Consider the following 25,579-nt stretch of genomic DNA (forward strand, 5'->3'; position numbering starts at 1 on the left):
TGATGAACATTGGTGGACAGCCATTTTCATGTGTTTCCAGAGATGCTCAATTGGGTTTAGGTCTGGGCTCTGGTTTGGCCAGTCAAGAATGGTAACAGAGTAGTTCTGAAGCCACTGCTTTGTTATGTTAGCTGTGTGCTTAGGGTCAATGTCTTGTTGGAAGGTGAACCTGAGGACCAGAGCACTCTGGGATATCAAGGATATCTCTGTACTTTGTCACATTCATGTTGGGATTTTATTTGGCAGGTGATGAGCAGTGCCTGGTTTTATCCACACATACGCTTAGAACTAACAACAAAAAGTTCAATCTTCACCTCATTAGACCAAAGAATCTTATTTCTCTTAGTCTGGGAATCCTTCATGTCTTTTTTGCAAACTGAATGCAGGTATTCATATCTCTGGCACTGAGGATAGGCTTTCGTCTTCACACTCTGCCAAAGACACGACCGATGGAGCGCTGCAGTTGACTTTCTCCCATTTCCCTACTGCATCTCTGGAGCTCAGCAACAGTGATCTTGGAGTTCTTCTTTACCTCTGTCACCAAGCCTATTCTCCCATAATTTCTTAGTTTGACTGGACAGCCAGGTTGATGAAGAGTTGTGGTCATCCCAAACTTCATCCATTTAAGGATTATGGAGGCTACTTTGCTCTTAGGAACTTTGAGTGCTGCCAAACTTCTTTTGTAACCTTGGCTAGATATGTGCCTTGCCACAATTCTGTCTCTGAACTTCTTGGGCAGTTCCTTAGACCTCATGATTCTTATGTGCTCTGACATGCACTGTGAGCTGTGAGGTGTGCCTTTCCTAATCAAGTCCAATCAGTTTATTTAAACACAGCTGGATTACAATGAAGGAGTACCCCTTTAATGATAAAAAATGAAAAAACTATTGAAGAGAGGCTGGCTGTATACTATAGGGCAGTGATGGCAAACCTTTTAGAGACCGAGTGCCCAAACTACAACCAAAATCCACTTATTTACCCTGATTTGCCAATGTGCCATTTTAAGCAGTAACTTATTGCTATCTGTTCTTCCACTTCTTTAATTGTATCGGCCACCTGATGCCACCAATACAGTTGAAAGAAGGTGGGCAAATTCAGATTATCATTGTAGCTTCTCTCCAGGGTCTCTCTTTTTAGGAAGAATGGTGGGTCCAGGAGGATGACCTCCATAGATAATGCACTTCTTTTAACACCTTCTCACTTTTGAAGCAGTTACAAACAGTCAATGAAGTGTCGCTGTAAAATAATGCTGAGGGCAGCATCTCATAAGTTGCCTAGGACTGGAGGAAGATTTAATGGATTTGGTCCTGTTTGGTGAACTCTGTCCTAGGCTGATGGCCGGAGTGCCCACAGAAAGGGCTCTGAGTGCCACCTCTGGCACCAGTGCCATAGGTTCGCCATCACTGCTATAGGGGGCTGGCTGTATACTACAGGCGGCAGGCTCACTGTATACTACAGGGGGCTGACTGGCTGTATACTACAGGGGGCTGACTGGCTGTACACTGCAGGGGGCTGGCTGGCTGAATAATGAGGGGGCTGGCTGGTTATATACTAAAGGGGGCTGGCTATATAATAAACAGGGCTGGCTGTATACTACAGGTGGATGGCTATATACTAAAAGGCTGGCAGGCTATATAATACAGGTGCTGGCAGGCTATATACTATTGGAGGCTTGCTGGCTATTGGGGGGGCTGTGACCAATGCATTTCCCACTCTTGAGTTTTATTTGAGTCAATAGGTTTTACCAGTTTTTGGTGGTAAAATTAGGGGCCTCGGCTTATACTTGGGTTGGCTTATACTCGAGTATATCTGCCATATGGTTCTAAATTCCTTAAAGGGAACCTGTTACCACCTTTTTCACAAAAACAGGCAGTGACAGGTTCGCTTAACTTCCCCTCCCGTAACTCAAGGGAGTATAGTGTTACTCTGTGAGGACAGGAGGGGCCACTCGAATCGGCTATGGAGACCACACTCTGTCCGACCTGCTGCAGTGTCTGCCTGGATACCAGTTAATGAAACAAATGTAATTTTATCAGGTTATAAGGAAAGGGTATTTTTAGGTGAAAGAAGGGTGCCCTTGTGTTGATAGGGCTCTATGGGAACCTGTCACAGCCTGTTTTGTGAAAAAATATCTGACATACCCTTTTGGTATGCCGTTTCAAAGTAACTGAAACCCTACGGCAGCAGGTTGCCAGATAAAGGCCAAAGGGGGACCCTATCAACCATCGCAAGAGAAATTGGTTGTTTAAAGTCTGGGATTTCTATTGCATCTTTATGACATCACAAATTCATTCAACTCCCCATAAAAGGCTGAGCACCTTCGAAAAAAAAGTGCAAGTGAGGACATGATAATGCGGAAATCTCCATGGCTCATTTTAAAACTAAAGCTGGAATTGCTCTCCAGTTAAGGTTTCCTCCCACACTCCAAGCATACTGGTAGGTTGATTAGATTGTGAGCCCCATTGGGACAAGGACCGATTTGACAAGCTCTGTGCAGCTCTTTGTAATCTGGGTGCCCTATATAAATAAGGAATTATTGTTATTAGTTAAGCACTGAATAAGCTAAGGATCTTTCTTGTCATACAATGTCTTAATGATTAAAAACATTTGGACTAAAAGCCCACTTTGCAGTGACCAAACCTCTCTTAGGAATAAGAATCAAAAGGCTAAACTCCCTTTTGCTGAGGAGCATGTTAGGTAGACAGAGGAGAAGGGGTTCACAGTTCATTTTAGTGATGAAAACAACTTTTATTTTGTTGGATTTGAAAGAAAACATTATGCTCGTTGACATACTGGGGAAAAACTGAAGCCAAAGTGTGAAAAGAAGTCAGTGAAAGGAGTTGGAGTAATTGTCATGGTTTAGGCAATGTTTTCTGCAACAGGAAACCTCTCATGCAAATATGTATCTGAACCTTCTTCAATGCCATATGGTTCCTTCCCTGTGTTCTTCACTCATTCAGCCAGCAATTTTCTTGCAAGACAATGCTCCCAGTCTCACAGCAAAACAGGGAAAGCAGTTCCTTAAAACATTGAAATAACCCAATTCAATAATGGCGACAAAGTTATGGCCAAGAACCCATAGCAGTCACAGAACTGTGAAAGAGATTGGATGTAGAGTGGACCAAAGCAGAGCAGTGTGAGTGACTAGTGATGTCCTGTGGCTGCACATGTACTAAAGTAATTAAAAGTAAAGGTCTGTGCACTTCCTTCTGATTGGTGGCTGTTGTAACCTTCAGAAAATGTAATTATAATCTACAGTTAATGCTACAGTCATTGCTTTTCTATAATTATGATCATCTTGTTTTTGTAACATAAAGGTTTTTTTTAGTTGATATTCTTTGATAATTTGTAAAACACTGTTCTAGTAGGATGCTGTACCCCTTAGAATACATGAAATGCTGATAGAACAATCTCTTCTGATTTGGTGATCCAGCAAACAGGACAGGTCCATAGGGTTCTTCCCATACTGTTGGAGGTTGAGAAAATAGGGGAAATTCTGGCAACTGGATGCAGTATAGTGTCCCGACGTTCCACCATGATGAGTTTTTTCATCTCCGATAAAATAGCGGACACTTGGTTAAAATAAAAAGGTTTTTTTAAATGTGGCGTCAGAGATGCAAAATCTGTAGATTTGTGAAACACACTCAAACATATAGTAACACGGAGGGTACACGCATGTATAATATCAAGCGGTACAATAATTGTAGTAGTATGTTCGTAATTTATATAATCAAATGTACGAAGTGCCAGAAATTATATGTAGGCCGCACGATAAGACAACTTAACAAAAGATTTCTTGAGCATTTGAATGACATTAATTTTCTTAAGAGACGAAGTACAGGGGAAGCTACAAATCATGATGGCAATAAAAATATTTCTAATGTAGCAAGACACTTTTATGAGGAGCACAAAGGTAACACGGAGGGTTTGCAAGTTTATGCTGTGGAAAAAATCTGCATGAACAAGAGGGGTGGTGACAGAGAAAAGAGACTAAGAGATCGAGAAGCCTTTTGTATTTTCCATCTCAATACAAGATTTCCAGTGGGATTGAATTTCAGAAATTAAATTATGTTTCATTATTGAGGGCTTCAAGTATTAGTATACCGGTGTATAATTAAATTTATATGTGCATTTATCATGACATGTTTACACTGTTTACACGATTACTTGCAACCCCACCGTGTCATGCGTATAGATAAAATAGAGTAAATAATGTTGTGAAAATATTATTTGACATATATTAGTGGAATTATACCTGTGGATGGGCTTATACTTACCCAGGTGAAGTTCCTCCATAACAACGCATAATTGCAGTACCCACGTGATTTTCCTCTTTTTTTGTCAGTTGGTGGAATATGAATAAAATAGGTATGCACGAGATCCAGGAACATACTATGTACACGAGTTGTTATTAGCCCATGGCATCCGATGATATAGTTTAGAATAGTACATTATTTCCCCTAAGTATCTTAAATCGAGAAGAGGAGGCGCATGTGTGGCGTCCCTATCTCCCGGACAACGTATAGATGTATACGCATGCTCTGTATTCCAGGCATGTGAAAGATAGGCGCATGCAGTGTTGTTCCAACCTCCGCTATCTTCGGGCGGAATACTGCTCAGTGGCGTGTTAAGGTAATATTAACTACATGAGAATGCCAATGGGACAGTGTTTATACACGCGCAGTTGAAGTAGTGGAATTTTCTTAAAGTCATGCGTGTATACCTAATACCTAATACGAGTATTGTTAACACAATCTAATGGTGATGATGCAATAATGACGGTATGCATTGGTTGTCGTGAATATATATCCTGTGGCTCTGTGATATAAGCAGTATACTTTTGTTTTTAAATGTTAGTGTACTAACATTTTTTAATTTTAATTTAAGGAATTTGTGCTAGCACACCTATGAGAAGAGGGTGGAGAGATAACAACAGGTGTAGTGATTAGGTCAATGCCCAATAGACCTTATATTATATGTGTGTGCCTTAACATTTCTAATCATACAGCCATGAGGAAGGACGCATTGTGCGTTTGAAAAGCGTTGCTGTGATGCGATCTTTTAAAGCTGTTACGTGGATTATTGTGTTTGGGTGTCATTGTCCTGTTTGCTGGATCACCAAATCAGAAGAGATTGTGCTACTTTCTCCAGTCCAGGAGGGTTCTACAGCACGGACCTCGACCCATCTTGCTGTGAGTCGGTGAGCAGACTTTTTTCTTACCTTTTTGCATGACGTAATGCTGATAGAAATCTGCTGAAATAGAAATTACATTATTCTGAAAAAATCGAGTAATCATACATTGTTCTCTAATTTAGATCTTCAGTGTATATTTGTAAGACAAACATTAGTTAAGAAGTTTTTTCCAGATTACAAAAGAAATAGAGCTTTGTACTGGGAAAAGGCATTCAAGCATAGCTGTAGAGTTATTGTAAAAAATAGTTGTAGCACAGCTGGAGAGAGCATTTGACAACAATTCCAACAATGCCCATATCATGCTGCTCGCTTTGTCCTAGCCTAAGATATATCTGTTATATTTAACATTAGATTTAGATTCAGCTAATCCCGGTGTAGGTGGGTACTTACAGGTTGTGACATCAGCTAAGGGCAATGAAGCCAAACCAGGAAAGAATGTTTATAATTGGCTGATCTGAAGCATGTGATGAGTCACATTGTGACATCACTACAGGTCCTACAGCCCCTCTCAACAAGCCTCCTGTCTTCTCTAGCTATACTATATGCTTTCCCATGGAAACCAGAAACCATGGCAAATGCAGATTAGCCTGGTGGGCAAGGTAAAACCCATGCTAGATAATTATAATACATTACAGAACTGCTTATTTTTGCTTAGTGCAATTAGGCAAATGTTTTCATACTTTACAGTTGTACTTCAACCTTGTATTAATTATTGCAGATTTTATTTATTTTTGTATACATTTAAATAGAAGCTATTCATGTTACATAATCAGGAGGGAAACAAACTATTCATTGGTATAAAGGACCATGCAATAGAGCTGTGTGCTCTGTGCAAACATCAAAGACTTTGCCATTCCTATCCACAGCTCAATGATAAACTGCAATATAACAACTCAAATTGCCACAAAAGCCACAGGTGTACACCACATGAGAAAATGAAAAGTCATTCTAGGAAGAAAGCTGAAAACTATATGCTTCTATGACATTTATCTCCTATTGTAGTAAAACATCTGTTCCAACTGGAGTTTGAAAGTTCCTGTTTTTTAGCTTTGAAATGCTTGTTTGTGGGTCTTTTACTTTCATTAAACATGAATAATATTTAAGAAAATATGAATTACTGAAGAAGCCTAATAATTGTATATGGCCCGGCAGCAGTATTACGTGAATACACGTAATAGAAATCTATAATCTGCTAAAAACTAATATGCAGACAGTTTTTTTCACTAATACTGCTGGGGAACTTCCTGACTAAAACTGCCATGTGTGAAATTTTTGTAGTTTCGTGAAATCTAAAAAAACTGCCTCCCCACAAAGTCATTAAAATATATACAATGCCCTCTTAACTAATTATAGTATAAGCAGTGATCCCCAGTTTGAATGTATTAAATACAGTTCTTAAGTATAAATTATAACATTATTGTACATGCAGCACTATCCCCTTAGATTACTATATACAGTGAACCCCTTTAATTAAATATGAATTAATAATAATAGCTTATTAAAACACCATAACCAGGCTCAGTAAATAAATATAGTGCCAGAAACAAGATTTGTGCATGAATAAAGCACCAGAACCAAACTCAGTAAATCCACAGATTAGCAAAAAGGTAAAAACTTTTGATTTCAAACTCCATATCTAACCATCTATTAAAATGGGACTACCATGATTTTATAGACAATCACCTTGATTATCTATAAATTTGATTTGCAACTATTTAGCTTATGCTTAGCTATGCTGATTCCTGTCAGTTAATTGCATTGTTTCTATTTTGCTTCATGTAGTAGACCAATCACTTTCAGCGTCTTACAGGTGCGCTCAGATCCACCTTGAGGCTTAGAAAGGCAAGAGTGATTCTGGAAGATCAAAGATACCAGCACAAACTTTCAGATGTGGAAGATGTAAAATCACTATGTCTTTTTTTTTAGTTTTCTTAAAATGTATACTCACACATAGTAAACAGAGAAACAACAAAGGCATTGCGACTATTTCTATTCATGGTCTAAAGTCCTATTCATGGTCTAAATTTGTTACAAAACTCACGTTGCAACCAAGGTAGGCAGAAGAGCATCTCTGAACGCACAGTACGTCGAACTTTGAGGCAGATGGGCTACAGCAGCAGAAGACCACACCGGGTGCCACTCCTTTCAGCTAAGAACAGGAAACTGAGGCTACAATTTGCACAAGCTCATCGAAATTGGACAGTAGAAGATTGGAAAAACGTTGCCTGGTCTGATGAGTCTCGATTTCTGCTGCGACATTCAGATGGTAGGGTCAGAATTTGGCGTCAACAACATGAAAGCATGGAACCATCCTGCCTTGTATCAACGGTTCAGGCTGGTGGTGGTGGTGTCATGGTGTGGGGAATATTTTCTTGGCACTCTTTGGGCCCCTTGGTAGCAATTGAGCATCGTTGCAACGCCACAGCCTACCTGAGTATTGTTGCTGACCATGTCCATCTCTTTATGACCACAATGTACCCAACATCTGATGGCTACTTTCAGCAGGATAATGCGCCATGTCATAAAGCTGGAATCATCTCAGACTGGTTTCTTGAACATGACAATAAGTTCACTGTACTCAAATGGCCTCCACAGTCACCAGATCTCAATCCAATAGAGCATCTTTGGGATGTGGTGGAACGGGAGATTTGCATCATGGATGTACAGCCGACAAATCTGCGGCAACTGTGTGATGCCATTATGTCAATATGGACCAAAATCTCTGAGGAATGCTTCCAGCACCTTGTTGAATCTATGCCACGAAGAATTGAGGCAGTTCTGAAGGCAAAAGGGGGTCCAACCCGTTACTAGCATGGTGTACCTAATAAAGTGGCCAGTGAGTGTATCTGTTATTTCTGTCACTAGGGTCCAACATAGCATGTTATTGGTGTTTTTAGAAAAGGCTCACCCTTCCATATCATGGTGTAAGCGCTCCACATTTTAGCAACTTATAGCTTTCACAGGGGTACCACAGCAAGTTTCTAATTTCATTTTTTGCTAAAGATAATTAGTCAAAATAAGATTTATTGCTTTACATTTTTAAAAAGTTTATGGAAATCTGCCATCAAAATCATGCATGCTAAACCAGGATTACTCACTCATAGATCCAGGTACAGAAACTGTGGTAATCGTCTTATATTTGTTAGCCAAGGCCTCGTTCCTTCTAAAATCAATGAATTATGTTAAAGATTCTGGGGGTGTTAACATAGCCCCTCCATGCTGTAGTTTCACAGGCTGTCTGGAGGGCAGAGGGTGAGGCTAATCCTCTACAGTGTAACAGCCTGTAAAGCTGCAGCATGGATGAGCTCTGGTAACATCCCCCAGACTACTTGAATGATACTTTATAAGTGGTCAACATCTGCAAAGACTTTGTATGTTCTTTCCGTGTTTGCGTGGGTTTTCTCTGGGTCCTCCGGTTTCCTCCCACGTTCCAAAACATATTGGTAGGTTGATTAGATTATGAGCCCCATGGGGACAGGGACTGATTTGGCAAGCTCTGCGTAATCTGTGTGCGCTATATAAATAAAAGAATTATTATTATTATAAGTGTGAATTATTGCTTGATATATGTAAGTGATTATAATGCTGGGTAATTAATATCCTACTGAAAAAAAACACATAATTCATTTTTTTTGTCAGTAAGTGTAGGAATCATTTTGTATCGACGTTAGTGCAATTAATGTGTGATCTGTGAAATTACCCTTCAAGGAATATGAGGGGTTCAGTACTGCTTTGTGTGTAATCTGCTTATAATGTTTCATGGAAACATATTGGACAGTACCACCCTTGAAGCCTATAATAGGAGGATGATGGAATGCTATATAAAAGCATACACAGATCTTATAGAAGTTTCTTTTACTGTATAGCAGTAGCCTTTACTAGTCAAGTCTCTCATATGGAATTGTGGGTGGCAGTATCTACACAGACTGAATACAAATGAGCCTGTGAAAAATAGCATTAAGTTTGGAAAAGAATAAAAGCAAACTAACATCAAAGGGACTGGACAAAGAGAAATCTATGGTTTTCTAACATAAGGGGTTTAACAAGGTTGGGTAAATAGGTGACTGTGTAAGCAGTTTTTGGCTCCTCTTTTTTCACCTAACATCTGCATCACATAGAAGAAGCTCTTAGGAGAAACCATGATCAAAAACGTAATTCTTTGATATTGGTCTGAGCCATGACCGCTGCATACAGCACTTTGTTTGTGCTGATTTTCCTCAGCAGGTCGTTGAGGCGTGAGAGTTCCCTATGCCCTATGTCTGCAGAAGCTCACTACAAAACACACACTGTGAAATAAAAAGAAAGGACTGAAAAAAAAAGAAAATCATTCCTAGCACAACTCTGCTGGGCTGTTATACACACATTTAGCCTAGTGATTTCCCAAAGATTAGATGACTGGACTAGTTTCCTTATTTCTTCTTATATTTTCACACTGTTTCTGTTTGGTCAGTGATGTGTGGCTGTCCTGTGAAGAGCTGGTGAACTTGCAAACTGGCAAGCAGACGTTCTTTTATTGCATATTATTCCCCCTACTTTAAATGTACATAAAAGAAAGGGAAGGCTAACAAGATTTTTTCCCCCTTTCACACTATGATACCACCTATTTATAGTTAATTGCACCAAAAAGAGAGAGAGAGAGTTAATGAAGAGGCTCTGCAGGAAATAAAAGAAAGTCATCATTTGATGCACAGAAATAGGATGGTTGTAAGCAAAAGGAAGAAAACTGTTCATGCAACTTGGAACTAGTATCATTGTATCATAATATATTCTGGTTATTTATAATTTATTTGTTGTGTTAGTGGCTGTTACACTTATTGTTTACATATAAGTTGATTACAATTATTAATAAACCGAAGCAGGATTGAACTTGGTGAAGAGAGAGTCATTCGGAAGAGCCATAGAGTTTTCTTATAATATCCCGTGATCTCACCAATCTTTAAAATGAATGCTTTGGTTAGGAAAGTCATAATAATCTTAATAACTTAATCTTTATTTATATAGCGCCATCATATTCCATAACTCTTTAAAATTCGTAGGAGACATATACAAATTAAATAAAACATTGCAGAATATATAAAGTCAATAAAGAATAGCTGTAAAAACTCTGCTCGCAAGAGCTTACAGTCTAGGAGGGTGAAAGGAAATATTAACAAAATTAGTGGAAAGCTCAGAAAGGCCAGTATCTCATTTAAAGGAGAGAGGAGGCCAAGATATTTTAATGAGATAGCTGAGGCTTTGATGCAATACAAGGGAGTCGACAAAGAGGATTTAACCTTAAAGGGGTATTCCGGGAATATGAACATCTGACACAAAAACCCATAATGCTATAAATAAATGAATGTAACAAAACTTTATGTCATTAGTCACAAAATGGAGCCTAAATAGTTTGATTTTATGATTCACAAAATTTTACGGCCTCTCTAAAGTTATCATTAAGATGGCTGCCACTGGAAACTACAAGTTCCATGATCCTTTAGTTCTCAGTAACTCCTCCTCCCTCTTATGCTCTGCTCCCAGTGATGATGTAACAGGTTTTCTTGCTCTGTTACCATAGTAATGATGTGTAACTGCCATCACCACAACACTGGCCATACTGGATGCACTGCAACCAACCGACTACAGCCAAACATAGTGTTGATCACATGATCTGCCCAGGCAGCTGCAGGACATGTGATGTGGACATGTGACTAGCGGCCAGGGCCGGATTAAGGTTGGTGGGGGCCCTTGGGCGCAAAATCTGGTGGAGGCCCCCACTAAGTGTAGCGTACACACACGTCCTCCTGCTTCCTTTCCACTATCCCAGCAGTAACACAGCTACATACAGCCGCCTCACCCCAGTAACACAGCTACATACAGCCGCTTCATCTCCAGTAACACAGCTACATACAGCCGCCTCCCCCCCAGTAACACAGCTACATACAGCCGCCTCGCCCCCAAGTAACTAAGCTACATACAGCCGCCTCGCCCCCAGTAACACAGCTACATACAGCCGCCTCATCCCCAGTAACACAGCTACATACAGCCGCTTCATCTCCAGTAACACAGCTACATACAGCCGCTTCATCTCCAGTAACACAGCTACATACAGCCGCCTCCCCCCCAGTAACACAGCTACATACAGCCGCCTCGCCCCCAAGTAACTAAGCTACATACAGCCGCCTCATCCCCAGTAACACAGCTACATACAGCTGCCTCGCCCCCAGTAACACAGCTACATACATCCGCCTCGCCCCCAGTAACACAGCTACATACAGCCGCCTCATCCCCAGTAACACAGCTACATACAGCGGCGACAGCACAAAACATATATATATGTATATATATAGAGTATATACATACATTCCAAATACACAGTATATACAAAAACCACATCATTCACATATATATAAATGTACACACATATATGCGTGTATAAACACAGTAGATGCATAAATACACAGTATATACATATATATATACACAGTAGATGCATAAATACACAGTATATACATATATATATACACAGTAGATGCATAAATACACAGTATATACATATATATATACACAGTAGATGCATAAATACACAGTATATACATATATATATACACAGTAGATGCATAAATACACAGTATATACATATATATATACACAGTAGATGCATAAATACACAGTATATACATATATATATACACAGTAGATGCATAAATACACAGTATATACATATATATATACACAGTAGATGCATAAATACACAGTATATACATATATATATACACAGTAGATGCATAAATACACAGTATATACATATATATATACACAGTAGATGCATAAATACACAGTATATACATATATATATACACAGTAGATGCATAAATACACAGTATATACATATATATATACACAGTAGATGCATAAATACACAGTATATACATATATATACACAGTAGATGCATAAATACACAGTATATACATATATATACACAGTAGATGCATAAATACACAGTATATACATATATATACACAGTAGATGCATAAATACACAGTATATACATATATATACACAGTAGATGCATAAATACACAGTATATACATATATATACACAGTAGATGCATAAATACACAGTATATACATATATATACACAGTAGATGCATAAATACACAGTATATACATATATATACACAGTAGATGCATAAATACACAGTATATACATATATATACACAGTAGATGCATAAATACACAGTATATACATATATATACACAGTAGATGCATAAATACACAGTATATACATATATATACACAGTAGATGCATAAATACACAGTATATACATATATATACACAGTAGATGCATAAATACACAGTATATACATATATATACACAGTAGATGCATAAATACACAGTATATACATATATATATACACAGTAGATGCATAAATACACAGTATATACATATATATATACACAGTAGATGCATAAATACACAGTATATACATATATATATACACAGTAGATGCATAAATACACAGTATATACATATATATACACAGTAGATGCATAAATACACAGTATATACATATATATATACACAGTAGATGCATAAATACACAGTATATACATATATATACACAGTAGATGCATAAATACACAGTATATACATATATATACACAGTAGATGCATAAATACACAGTATATACATATATATACACAGTAGATGCATAAATACACAGTATATACATATATATATATACACAGTAGATGCATAAATACACAGTATATACATATATATACACAGTAGATGCATAAATACACAGTATATACATATATATATACACAGTAGATGCATAAATACACAGTATATACATATATATACACAGTAGATGCATAAATACACAGTAGATGCATAAATACACAGTATATACATATATATACACAGTAGATGCATATATATACACAGTAGATGCATATATACACAGTAGATGCATATATACACAGTATATACATATATACACAGTATATACATATATATACACAGTATATACATATATATACACAGTAGATGCATATATACACAGTATATACATATATATACACAGTAGATGCATATATACACCGTATATACATATATATACACAGTAGATGCATATATACACTGTATATACATATATATACACAGTAGATACATATATACACAGTAGATGAATATATACACAGTAGATGCATAAATACACAGTATATACACAGTAGATGAATAGATACACTGTATATACATATATACACTGTATATACACTGTATATACACATATACACTGTATATACACATATACACACACAGAAAAACACATATGTATATACTTACCTGTTAGGGTTGACCGGGTGCCTGTTTGTTCGGGCGGGGGTCTTGCCAGTGCTTGTTCGCCAGGGGGGGGAAGTCGGTCGGGTGTTGCTTATTCGGCCGGGAAGGAGGGGGGGGGTTGGCGGGTGCATGTTTCGTGCGGGGGACGGGGGGGGGGGGGAGCGAGCTGAGCGGGGAGCAAGGGGTGGTGAGCGAGCTGAGCGGGGAGCAAGGGGTGGTTAGCGAGCGGGGGGTGGTGAGCGAGCTGAGCGGGGAGCAAGGGGTGGTGAGCGAGCGGAGCGGGGAGCAAGGGGTGGTGAGCGAGCGGAGCGGGGAGCAAGGGGTGGTGAGCGAGCGGAGCGGGGAGCAAGGGGTGGTGAGCGAGCGGAGCGGGGAGCAAGGGGTGGTGAGCGAGCGGAGCGGGGAGCAGGGGGTGGTGAGCGAGCGGAGCGGGGAGCGGGGGGTGGTGAGCGAGGGGAGCGGGGGGTGGTGAGCGAGCGGAGCGGGGAGCGGGGGGTGGTGAGCGAGAGGAGCGGGGGTTGTTGAGCGAGAGGAGAGCGAGCCGGGCGGGGAGCCGGGGGCGGCGGGGTTGCTTGTCACCTGTGCCGGAGGGGGGGAGTGGCGGGGGGCGGCTCCCCATGCAGCAGGATGAGTGGGCGGGCAGTTTATGCAGGGGCTGGATCGCCAGGGAGGCGCTCACCAATGCCCGGAGGCGGAGGGCGGCGTTCGGCTCATGAGGGGGGGCACGGGAGGTGCGATCTGGTGGGGGCCCCTAGGGGGGGCAAGATGGTGGGGGCCCCGGGGCTAGAGCCCCGGGAGCCCCGCCTATAATCCGGCCCTGCTAGCGGCCATCTTCTGTCCTGTGTATTCTCTGCAACGGACCGCGCGGAGGAAATTAACGGACTGATTAAAGGGCCAGTAGCATTTTAATTCTTCATTACAGTCTATGTCATCAGCATTTTTTTGCTAACGGGAGCAAAATTTTAAATAACAACTAATTACATATTAGCTTAGATTTTAAGGACCCATTTGTATATGAATTATGCTGATTCCCGGAATACCCCTTTAAAGGAAGTTTTAAGAAATGGGACTGGGACTGGGAAAGCTCTATCTTGACCCATCTCTTATCCTCTGTACTGGTGGGCCATTGTTTAAGTTTCTTGAGGGTCACAACTGCATATTTTTTGATATCTGAGACTTTTATTCCACCCTTGGATATAGGAGACATCATAGGTATAGAAAAATTCAGTAGAAGATTTGAGACCATGGTTGTAAGGATGCAGTTGTTATATTAGAATAGCAAAGATGGGGGGTGTGTTAAATAAATGCTTAAGTAAGAGATGGATTTTTTTTACTCCATTTGCATGGAAAATGTAATTTGATCAACTATTCTGTCGTTGTGTCAATATTAAGTAATTTTATGAGGGTTAATGTTATAGTACGACATTTTTCAAGATTATTTCATTTCAAGATATTTAATCTTGGTAAAACTAGTCCAAGACTGAATATAGTTACACACACAGCAAACAGTACATTATCAGCATACAGGTCGGCATACAGGGACTTCTATAAATTCCTACAATTAAGGCACTTGCTCCAGTTATTTAACCAGATTTAACTGAGGCTCCACAACACTTCTTTACAGTTTCTTGCCTCTGGCAGTCAAGGAGAAGGAACTCCATATTTTATCAGACATTGTCTCGAAACCCTAATCAATTAAAACCAACATATATTATGAAATACGAACATGACAGTGGACCTGGTGCAGAACATTTTCATCTGAAGCGCAGTTCCATGCTCTTCCATTACTAGACTCTAAATTGGGGCAGGGTATTGGCTGATAAATTACACTGTTACCCTTCACTTACTCAAATTGCTAAGATGAGCTTTTCATTGTGCCTTTCATTTAACTCACCATTGTGCTGTAGAGTTTGTGGCATGCAGGGAGTCTTCTTTCATGACTGGTGGGATTGCCTTTCTGACATAACTTTCTGTATAGCTGTTTTTCAATATTTATCTAGGATTAAGGACTTTACTGTTCTGCCCATTAAAGGTTCTGTCTCATTAAAGGTTTCATCTCTCTCCCCTTAACATATTGTAATTATCTGCCAAGGAATCATGGCAGCCAAGACGATACTAGCGACATGTTGGAAGGGTAATACCCTCCGTACTATATGGCAAATACACAAAAATATTCCGAGGTTCCACATGAACTGAGCACTGTGGGAAGCTTCCTTCTCTCGAAACACTGATTTATCCAAAAGAGGTCTTCATCATTTAAGTCCCTCTTGAACATTAGAAATAAAGAGATGGAGTCCAGCTCTGAGTGTTGGAGAGCACGGATCCTCACCCCAGACGAATGAAATCCAAGTAAAACAAATAAACGATCCAGCTCAAATCCAAGTTGTTCACAGTATAAAGTAACTTGTTTATTCAGTCCATTTTAAAAGACATGGGAAGACATCAAAAATTCCAACGCGTTTCAGACGCTAGGCGCATTCTTAGTCATGGACTAAGTCATGGATGACTAAGGACGCGCCTAGCGTCTGAAACGCGTTGAAATTTTTGATGTCTTCCCATGTCTTTTAAAATGGACTGAATAAACAAGTTATTTTATGCTGTGATGAACTTGGATTTGAGCTGGATCGTTTATTTGTTTTACTTGGATATCATTCCTCTTGAACATTAGCATTTTAACCCTGACTAGGGTAAAGAGAGGTAAGTATAGGGCTATACATAACTTTTATTGGATATATATAAATATTAAAAAGTATAAAATCCACAGATGTGACATGCACCAAAATGTACCTCCACCAAAGTTGGAAATGTGTAAACTGTAATATTCGATATCACAAGTTCTATATTCCTTAGAGCAGCTGGTGATATACAGTATAAATAGACTTGAAGGCAGAAATGCTGTGATACTGAGAATAATGTAAGATGCCGTGCTATATACTTGGAAACAAAGACCCACTATTTACACTAGAATATCTCTCATAGCACTATCCACAGCTAACACTCTGATCTAGATTTTAGCAAGGAGTGCCACCTGTAGATAGTGTTATGAGATATAACCTTAAACATTTTAATATTTCTAATTTACTTCTTTTTTTTAGGTCTCCTTGGGTGTTTGAAAGATAAAAGGTCTCTTATGTAATATACTGCATTGCAGTTCCGTGCCCTGGGGAGGTGAGCTGCAAAATCTATTACTGTTGACTTTTAACTGCATTGCAATATAATGTAAATACACAGATCTTTCATTACAGCCAGCTGTCACGACAACCAATCAGCAACCGCTAATAATGTTGTGGGGGTGCCAGTAATATGACTTTGCACATATTACTGAAATGATCAGCTTTAAACTAACAGGTTAAATGCCACAACAGTTGCCAGCACCTACTGCAGCAGTTAGTTGCAGGTGTCTGGTGTATAATACAGCAGATCCCTGAACTGTATGAAGGGGGAACAGCTTATGAGCCTTCTCCATTTCTCCCTAACTAATTTCTGGTGTATATTTACCTTATATACTCGAGTATAAGCCTAGTTTTTCAACACAAAATTTGTTCTCAAAAACCCTAACTCGGCTTATATTCGAGTCAACGAAAAAAAATTAATTCAAAACTCACCTTTGTGACATCACCTGTAGGTCCTCTACTGTCTGAGACAGTCTGAGACAGAAGAGGACCTTGGGGGACGTCGGAAAGATGAGTACAGTGTTATTTTTTTTCCTACTAGAGGGGCTGGGCAGGCTGTATGCTACAGGGGCTGGGTAGGCTGTATGCTACAGGGGCTGGGCAGGCTGTATGCTACAGGGGTTGGCAGGCTGTATGCTACATGGGCTGCCAGACTATATACTTGGAGGCTGTAACCAATGCATTTCCCACCCTCGGCTTATACTCGAGTCGATAGGTTTTCCCAGTTTTGTTGGTATGTTGGGCAGTCCTTAAGCAGTTAAAATTGTTAATGATTCCATAATAAGGCAATGTGATATCATAAATGGAACTTAGAATGTCATAAACTGGCTTAGTAATGTAACAGTTGGCATTGTGATGTCATAAAGGGGCCTTGTAATGTCTTAATAATAAATGTAATAAATGGGCATTATATTGTCATAATGAGGAATTGAGATGCCTATAAATGGACATACTGATGTTACAAATGACCATAATAATATCATAAAGGAGCATTGAGATGCCCCAATAGGGTATAATGATTTCATAATGAGGTATTGTGATGTCATAAAAGGTTGTGTCATAAACTGGCTTTGCAATGGCACAATGGGCATTTTCATGTAATAACGGGACATTTTGATGTCACAATGGTGCATTGTAATTTCAGAGTGAGGCATTGTTAAGGCCTTGCAATTATATAATGGTATAGGCATGTCGCAATGGGGCAAAGTGATTATACAATTGGAGACAGTGATATCATGAAGAGGTATTGTGAAGTCATAGATTATAGATCAGACAATTAAGTAAAATATATAATATCATAGGAGTGATCAATGTACATGCACAGTGCAAATTAGCAAAATTTAAAGACCCCATTATATTTATTTTTTACTATATTTTTTATGATATTACTAAATCATTATAATAATCAAGTGTAAATGTGTCCTTAAAGAGGCATTGTGTCCAGGGCAGCATGAGCTGTAAATACAATACTTGGTGTCCATCATCTACAGGTTTAAGTATAGCTATGCATTAAGATGTACAGTACATAGGCCAATTGGGTTACCCTTTAACTGAACTGGATTCTCATTGTCTAAACTGTCAAGCACAAAATGTATATTTTTTTAATATTATTTTTTTAACACCCAATGTACCTTTACATCACAGTGTGTATGAAGAGGGTTCACAGGCTAAACCTTCTTTAAACATATCTACAGGATATCTACTGTATTGTACAGCAAACACCCTGCGGAAACACCAGCGATCAGTGCTAGCACTGGTCTTAACCTGTTAAATGCCCCCAGCAAAGCTGTCAGCAGCATTTAATCCCCAGCAGCATCCGGAGGAATTACCGTAAATTGGAGGAAGTGCTGGTTCCTGTGATGTCATCCGGGAGCGATGATTTGTCTCCATGACAGCTGTTGCCACATTGTAACAGATAATCAGCATATTCACAGTATACTACAATACAGCTGCATTGCAGTACATGGAAGGGTTAAAATACCCAAGGGGATTTACAATTACTATTAAAATAAAAAATAAACCTAAAAGTTCAAATCACCACCCTTTCCCTAGAAATGACATAAAAATAAATAAATGAAAATATGTTAGGCATCACCATGCCCCAAAAGTCCAGATCTATCAAAATATAAAAACGGTTATTCCTGGCAGTAAATCCCATTACGGAAAATAGTCTCCAAATGTCCGAATTGCCACTTTTTCACCATTTTGCAACTCATAAAACTGTTGTAATTCAATTAATAAAAGTGAAACAAAGGTTGTACAGTCCAAAACTTGGTATGTAATGAAAATATCATCACATCCCACAAAAAAGACACCTTACACAACTCCATACACCAAATTATGAAACGTTATTTGCGTCAAAATATGGAGAATTTTTTTTGTACAAAAGGTTTTAGTTTTTTTTAAAATCTATTGAAACCTAATGAAACCTATATCAATTTGGTATCCCAGTGATTGTACCAGCCCATACAATAAAGGTGAGGTTTCATTTAGTGAGCACAACGAAAACAGCCTTAAAACAATTTCCACAAAAAACTACCCCAAATGAGTTTTAAATGTCAAATTCACTGCATTTTGTTTTCCTGCTTTCAAGTACACAGCATGGAATATTCAATACTGCCACTAGGATGTACAGTTTGTTACACAGAAAACAAGCTCTCATTAAGTTTAGTGCTTTAGAGGGCATAAAAAAATGGAAACGCTTAAAGGGAACCTACCACCACGAATCTACCTATAAAGGTAGATCGGGTGGTAGGTGGATGTAAGGGACGTGAGGATAGCTCTTTTTAGAGCTAATCCTCACGTCCCCGCTAACTTTAGGTACACTTTATTCCCCTAATATGTAAATTTCGTTATGCGGCTACTGGGGCGTGGAGTAGCCGGCACGAGGCTACACAGCGCGGCTACTCCACGCCCCAGTAGCCACATTACTCCTCCTACCCGGTTGCTTGCGCCCTCGTCCGACAAGCCGGCTACTGCGCATGCGCAGTAGCTCCGGCCTCGGAGCTGGGACTGCTCAGCCGTCGGCCGGCATTCTGCGCATGCGCAGAACGCCATCATGACGGACGAGGGCGCGCAGCTACGAGGAGCTGCGCGCCGCACGCAACCGGGTAGGAGGAGTAATGTGGCTACTGGGGCGTGGAGTAGCCGCGCTGTGTAGCCTCGTGCCGGCTACTCCACGCCCCAGTAGCCGCATAACGAAATTTACATATTATGGGAATAAAGTCTACATAAAGTTAGCGGGGACGTGAGGATTAGCTCTAAAAAGAGCTCTCCTCAAGTCCCTTACATCCACCTACCACCCGATCTACCTTTATAGGTAGATTCGTGGTGGTAGGTTCTCTTTAACTAAAAAAGGCAATCAGTGTATTAAGGGCTGCACTTGGTATTCGGTATTCTGCCCATCTTAATTTTGTGTATCTTAATTTTAAGGGAATAGTTAAATAATTTCTTCCTTTCTTAGAAATGTAAATAAATGACACAGAAATAGGCTGATACATCAAATTAGGTTCAACGCTGCTTAATAAAATGAAAAAGACTTGACAATGCAACACATCAAACAGTATAAATTAGCAATGCGAGACCTCTGGCCTGTGAATAAATAGTGACTTCTGTACATACAAGAGGCAACTGAAAAAGAGAGCAGCAGATTTGTATAGTCAAACTCCCCTCTGATGGACACAATACTCCAAGTTACTTGTTAACACCTTGGGATCCAAAGAGGCGAATGAAAGCAGCAGCAACAGCATATGTGTTCTACAAAATCCTCTCTCATGTGTCCAGCCAAGGGTAGAAAATAAGTCAGCTTTTATAAAAAGGCTGCTTTTCATAGCCATCGGGAGCCTGCTAATGCTGAACCTTAGTAGCTTGTTAAACTGTACAGAGAGTGAAAAAAAGATTAAAGACAGCATACAATTCATGTGAAGAAATGGCTGTGACTCCAAAGAAATAGATGATCTAAAGCAAGGAAGAGATTCCCTTTAAACTACATACTCAGAGTGCAATGCAAATGATCCCACATGCAGCTGGCATTGGCAGGCAGCCACCCGCCTGCATATGAATAAAGTCAGAGGGATAGACCCTTAAGAATAGACCTTAAAAGACCAAAAGAAAAGCAGAGAAGACATTTTTGTTAACATTTTTTTTTTTTTTACAAAAATGGCAATGGTGATCTCATCTATGTCTCATCAATGACCTGAAGATGTTTTAATTTCCCATGTACGCTTTTAAAAAATAGGTACTATTCCACTTGTGGACTTACCACTTAGTACTAGATAGACAATCCTATCAAAACTCCTTCCAAGTTTGCTATACATAATACAGGGATGGTTGCTTAGCTGCAGTGTAAATATCATGGTACAGTGGTCACCAGCATCATTAGTTTTAATAAAAGTATATGACACATAATATATTATTCAATATAAATGAACATCATAGTATATAAGGTACCAAGTACAAGAGTAATGTAGCAATAACATAGAAGGAGATGAACCTTATGCTAAACTGCCAAAGATGGCAAAACAGTCGACTCTATTAAGGTACACCATAGCGACGTGGAAGGTGTTGCGCAAACAATTTGGAATGTCATATCAGATGTCCAAACATCTAACTTTGTGGGACAATCCAGAGTTCCCGGCGGGAGGGACTAGCAGACTGTATGGACCGTGGAAAGTAAAAAGAATAAATCGGATGCGGCAGTTGATCCATGACACAGAGCCAAGACTAAAGTCACTGACGGAACTGACAGCAGAATATGCCTTGCCAGACAGACAAGACTTTCCTTACATTCAACTAGTGATGTTTTGTAACTCAAAAACTTAAAATTTAGCAGGTGAAATGACCGCAAACACGTTTGACGAATTGTTGGCGGAAGTGGGATGGAGAAGGTCTATATCGATATTATATTCCATACTAGGACAGAAGGGAGAAACAGCAGAGCAGCCGCTTAATTTTCCATATTGGGAAAAAAGGTTACGTGCCAATCATGTGTAACCCCTGCTAAGAGCACAACATGTGAACAGGACAATGTAATTGCTGGGCAGCAGGGGTTAAGACCAGCAGCTAGCAGCACCTACTCCTCAGGAGCAGACTGGGCTACATCTCCCAGCAATCACTGCTGCTCTGTGCCACTGACACTGATAGGAGGAGTTGCTGGAGAAAGGGCCGATGGGAAAAACAAGGGATTGTGGGGAGGAGAAGGGAGAGAGACCTCATGTGTAGCAGAGAGGACTGACAGCACATGGCAGAGTGTAGAGAGTCCTGCACTGAGAGTGACACAGCAGAGGACTAGAGACAGCCCAGCAGCTCAGCCCCAGAGGAGAAGAGGACCTGCTGGAGGAGCTCCATCTCTGCACCACAGCCTGATCCCCAGGAGGTCTCCACATCCACCACACAGGAGGTTCCTGCCTGCCCCTCCATTACCATCCAGGTGCCTGGTCCCAGCTACAAGCAGAAGCCTGGGTGCAGTTACTCAGAGTTGTGAGTAGACTTTATTGTTAGTAAGGAGTTTGCAGAAAAATTATTTCCAAGAGTACTGAAAGTATTAAGTGCACCAACGTTACAGAAAGCGCGCCAACGTCCGCGGCAACTGGGCCCCAACAATTGGACTGTGTAATATGCATAGCTGCAGCATAATAGTGTAATCTGTGCAGGTAGAGAGAGTGTGTTGTCACCTGCAGAGTGTGTGATAGTGACACGTGTCATTTGTGTTGTGTTCTGATTTATCCCCTCTGTTGCTCACAGAGCTCATTATTTACAGGGACCCCCCCTGCACCACTATCCCAACCAGGCCTGGGGAGTGCAGTTACCCTTTATTGCCACTAGCAGTACATTTTAGTAGAAAATCTGCCTCTGTAAATATTTTATTCCTGTTTATTCCTGGCTCATCCCTAATTCCTTCCCTCACAATAAACCTGCCAAGTTGTTTTACCCTTACCTATTGTGAGTGTGTGTTAAGCTTAGGCAGGGGTTTCCCGAGTCAACCCCTGGCAGAAGAGGAAAGCCCTCCTGCTTACCTACAGAGCTTCAAGCAAGATTCGGGTGGAGGCACTGCGCCATATTGAGTTTGAAGTCACCATACACCCTTCCTGCAGAGGTAGGCCTGAAGGGGTGTTACACATGTTTCCTCACGCATCTTACAGGGTTGGGCTGGGGTGCGTAGGCATATCCTCAGTGAGTGTTGGTGTGAGACCTTTTACAAACTTATGCATGCCGCCATCTATGCATTTAACATCCCAGCAACAGAGTTGCGACCGGACAGGATGACTTAATGTCCAAAGTGCGAGGAACCACTAGTAGGCCTTTATCATGCCATTTGGGCCTGCCCCAATTTGCAACCCTTTTGGATGGAAATCCGGGACCAGATCGCCAGAGCTTACTCCACAATACCTGAAGGGGCAGAGGAAGAGGCAGGGGACCCTCTACCACCAATCATACATATTACGCTGCTGGTAGCCAAGAGATGCCTACTAAATCATTGGTTGGAACATACATTACCCACATGGGCAGAAGTGCTAGCACAGATAAAGACATACCTTGAAGTAGACAGGCTAGAAACAGAGCGATTGGGTAATAAACATACAAAGTTGTTCTTCCGCAAATGGAGGAAATTTTTCACCACCTACCTCACGACAGATGAGATCAGGCGACTCATGGCAAAGCTATGCCGCACCACTTGGTACCATACTGAGAACCTGAAAGCGACCCTAGGACGTTTACAGATAGACACAACTAATTATTAATGCCAGAAAGGGGGAGGGGGAATACTCATGTGAATGCATCTAATCATATCCTACCTTAGGAAACACGATGTTAATTATGTCTCCCGCAGTTTAAATAGTTATACTACCTACGCAATTGTTACTATATCTGATCTTACTCACTCAATGGAAACACTGCTGTGCTATGATCAAGACAGATGATAAGCCATAAGGGCGCTAGTTGCGCCCAGTTGAGACCAAACTGTGAATTAGAACAAAGGTCGAAAAACATGTCTGTTCTTTTCGGTAGACCAAATAAAGCCTTTTTTAAAAAAAAAAGAAAAAAAAAGGAGAACATTGAATTAGAAAAGGGTACATAGTAGCATACTAAGAATATGGTATAAAATAGGGCCCAGCATCTTTGAATACATGGTATATCCCAAGAAAACTAGGTAGTGTGTGTGAAGGAAACTGTGACGTTTCGGACCCCTGAAGGATACGCAAGGTCACTTAGTTATCCTTTTTAGACACTCTCAGAACACACAGGTCCTGAGAAGCGCGGGAAGTGATTTAAACAAGTGATTTAAACTTGTCCACACAACTTCCGGATATGGCACAACAATAAATCACAACCCTGAATGGCTATAAAACCCTTTTCACTAGCCTCAGTGAAACCTAATTTTATAAACCCAAGGAGCTGCCAACAGTTCTCCATTTATATAAGCCCGGTCCGTAATGGGATTATATAGGGTGAGGAACCATGTATGTAGCATGTATATGAGCAACACAGGTTAAATTTTATATTTAATTGCCCTAAGGCAGTGGTGGCGAACCTATGGCACGGGTGCCAGAGGTGGCACTCAGAGCCCTCTCAGTGGGCACTCAGGTTGTTGTCCCATGGCAGAGTTCGACAGACAGGGAATCTCCTGCAGTCCCCGGACTTGCCATGATAAGCATTATTTTAATGTGAAGCATCCTGGTCTACCTACGACTGCATGAAGAGAGAGAAGGTGTGGACAGGTTCATGTTATCATTGGAGCTACTTGACTCCTGAATCTTCCTGTTCCGGGGGGTTGTCCACAGAAGCTTCAGTGGCAATCCAAATTTCCTCTCGTTCTGACAAAGATATTGGTGCCCTCAGGCCCATTGAAAGTTGTGGTACAGCACGAAGATTGCAATAAGTTACTGCTTGAATTGCTGTATTGGCACTTTGCTAAAAATGTGCAGGTTTTGGGTTGCAGTTTGGGCACTCTACCTCTAAAAGGTTCGCCATCACTGCCCTAAGGGGACACTAGACAATACAGTATACACAATAGATATGTACAGTAAACAGAGTAGAAAAAACCAGGTAGCTCTACAAGTCTCAGCAGTTCAGTGAGCTAGTTACCTTGTGTGTCGGCCTAATGGGGATGGATAGTCCACACTTTAAGATCCTCCCTGCGCTTGGTGATGGTAAGATTTCCCCCAGGTGAAAGACGATGTGGCCTTAGAGGTGTCTGATTATATCAGGCGCAGACAAGCCTCTGCCACCCAACAGGAGAGGTCATGGGTCCCTCCTACCTGGTATTACATCCAAAACCCTGGAGAAGCTATAGCTTCTCAAGGAGAAGTTGTAAGGTCCAGGTAATGATATCATTGGATCCTGGTGAATCCCTGGATCGCATTGATACCAAACCTGACCCATTTGCTATGGTCCTATCCAGAGATATTTATATCTCTGGACCAGAGGATGCTAGAGCCACAGGAATTGGACCACTGTGATCTCCCGAAGATAAAAAATTCAAAACTGTAGTTGCCCTTGGGCTGAGATGGACCATAACTCCATAACTGTCCCTAATGCACGTTTTAGTTTTTAGAGTTTTTATGACTCTTTGTCTACTGTTTGAAAATGGGCGAAAATCCATGGAGACGATTCGGCTGAGGAAATTCTTTGAAGCTCGGAACCCTACTCAGCCAGATAACGCTCTGCTAGCCCCAGATTGCAAACAGTAAGCTGATTTCAAATCCAGGGCATCTTTGGAATGAGTAGGTATATGAACTGCATGTGAATGGTGGTATAGGTACTGCAGCAGGATGTCAGCAGTTTATCTGGAGGCGAGGGCCATTTTATGTGTTTAAATGTCCATGTGAAGGAGTTCCCCCAGCTGTTGGCTACAGAGGCATGGTGGAGTAGCTATG

General features: G+C 40.6%; 1 long non-coding RNA gene across 2 annotated transcripts; it reads right to left on the minus strand.

Annotated features, from left to right (window-relative positions):
• Positions 1–2,761: 2,761 nt before the first annotated feature.
• Positions 2,762–5,646, minus strand: LOC140087593 (uncharacterized). Of its 2 annotated transcripts, none has more exons than XR_011850020.1 (3): positions 5,585–5,646; positions 5,222–5,254; positions 2,762–3,020 (listed from the first exon to the last, which is right to left on the minus strand). It is a non-coding gene; the product is annotated as an uncharacterized lncRNA (long non-coding RNA). The 2 variants fall into 2 exon arrangements; XR_011850026.1 differs by having other exon boundaries at positions 5,222–5,251; positions 5,585–5,631.
• Between the last annotated feature and the right edge of the window lie 19,933 nt (positions 5,647–25,579).

This window comes from Engystomops pustulosus, chromosome 1 (assembly GCF_040894005.1).
Source record: "Engystomops pustulosus chromosome 1, aEngPut4.maternal, whole genome shotgun sequence".
Lineage (NCBI taxonomy): Eukaryota > Metazoa > Chordata > Amphibia > Anura > Leptodactylidae > Engystomops > Engystomops pustulosus.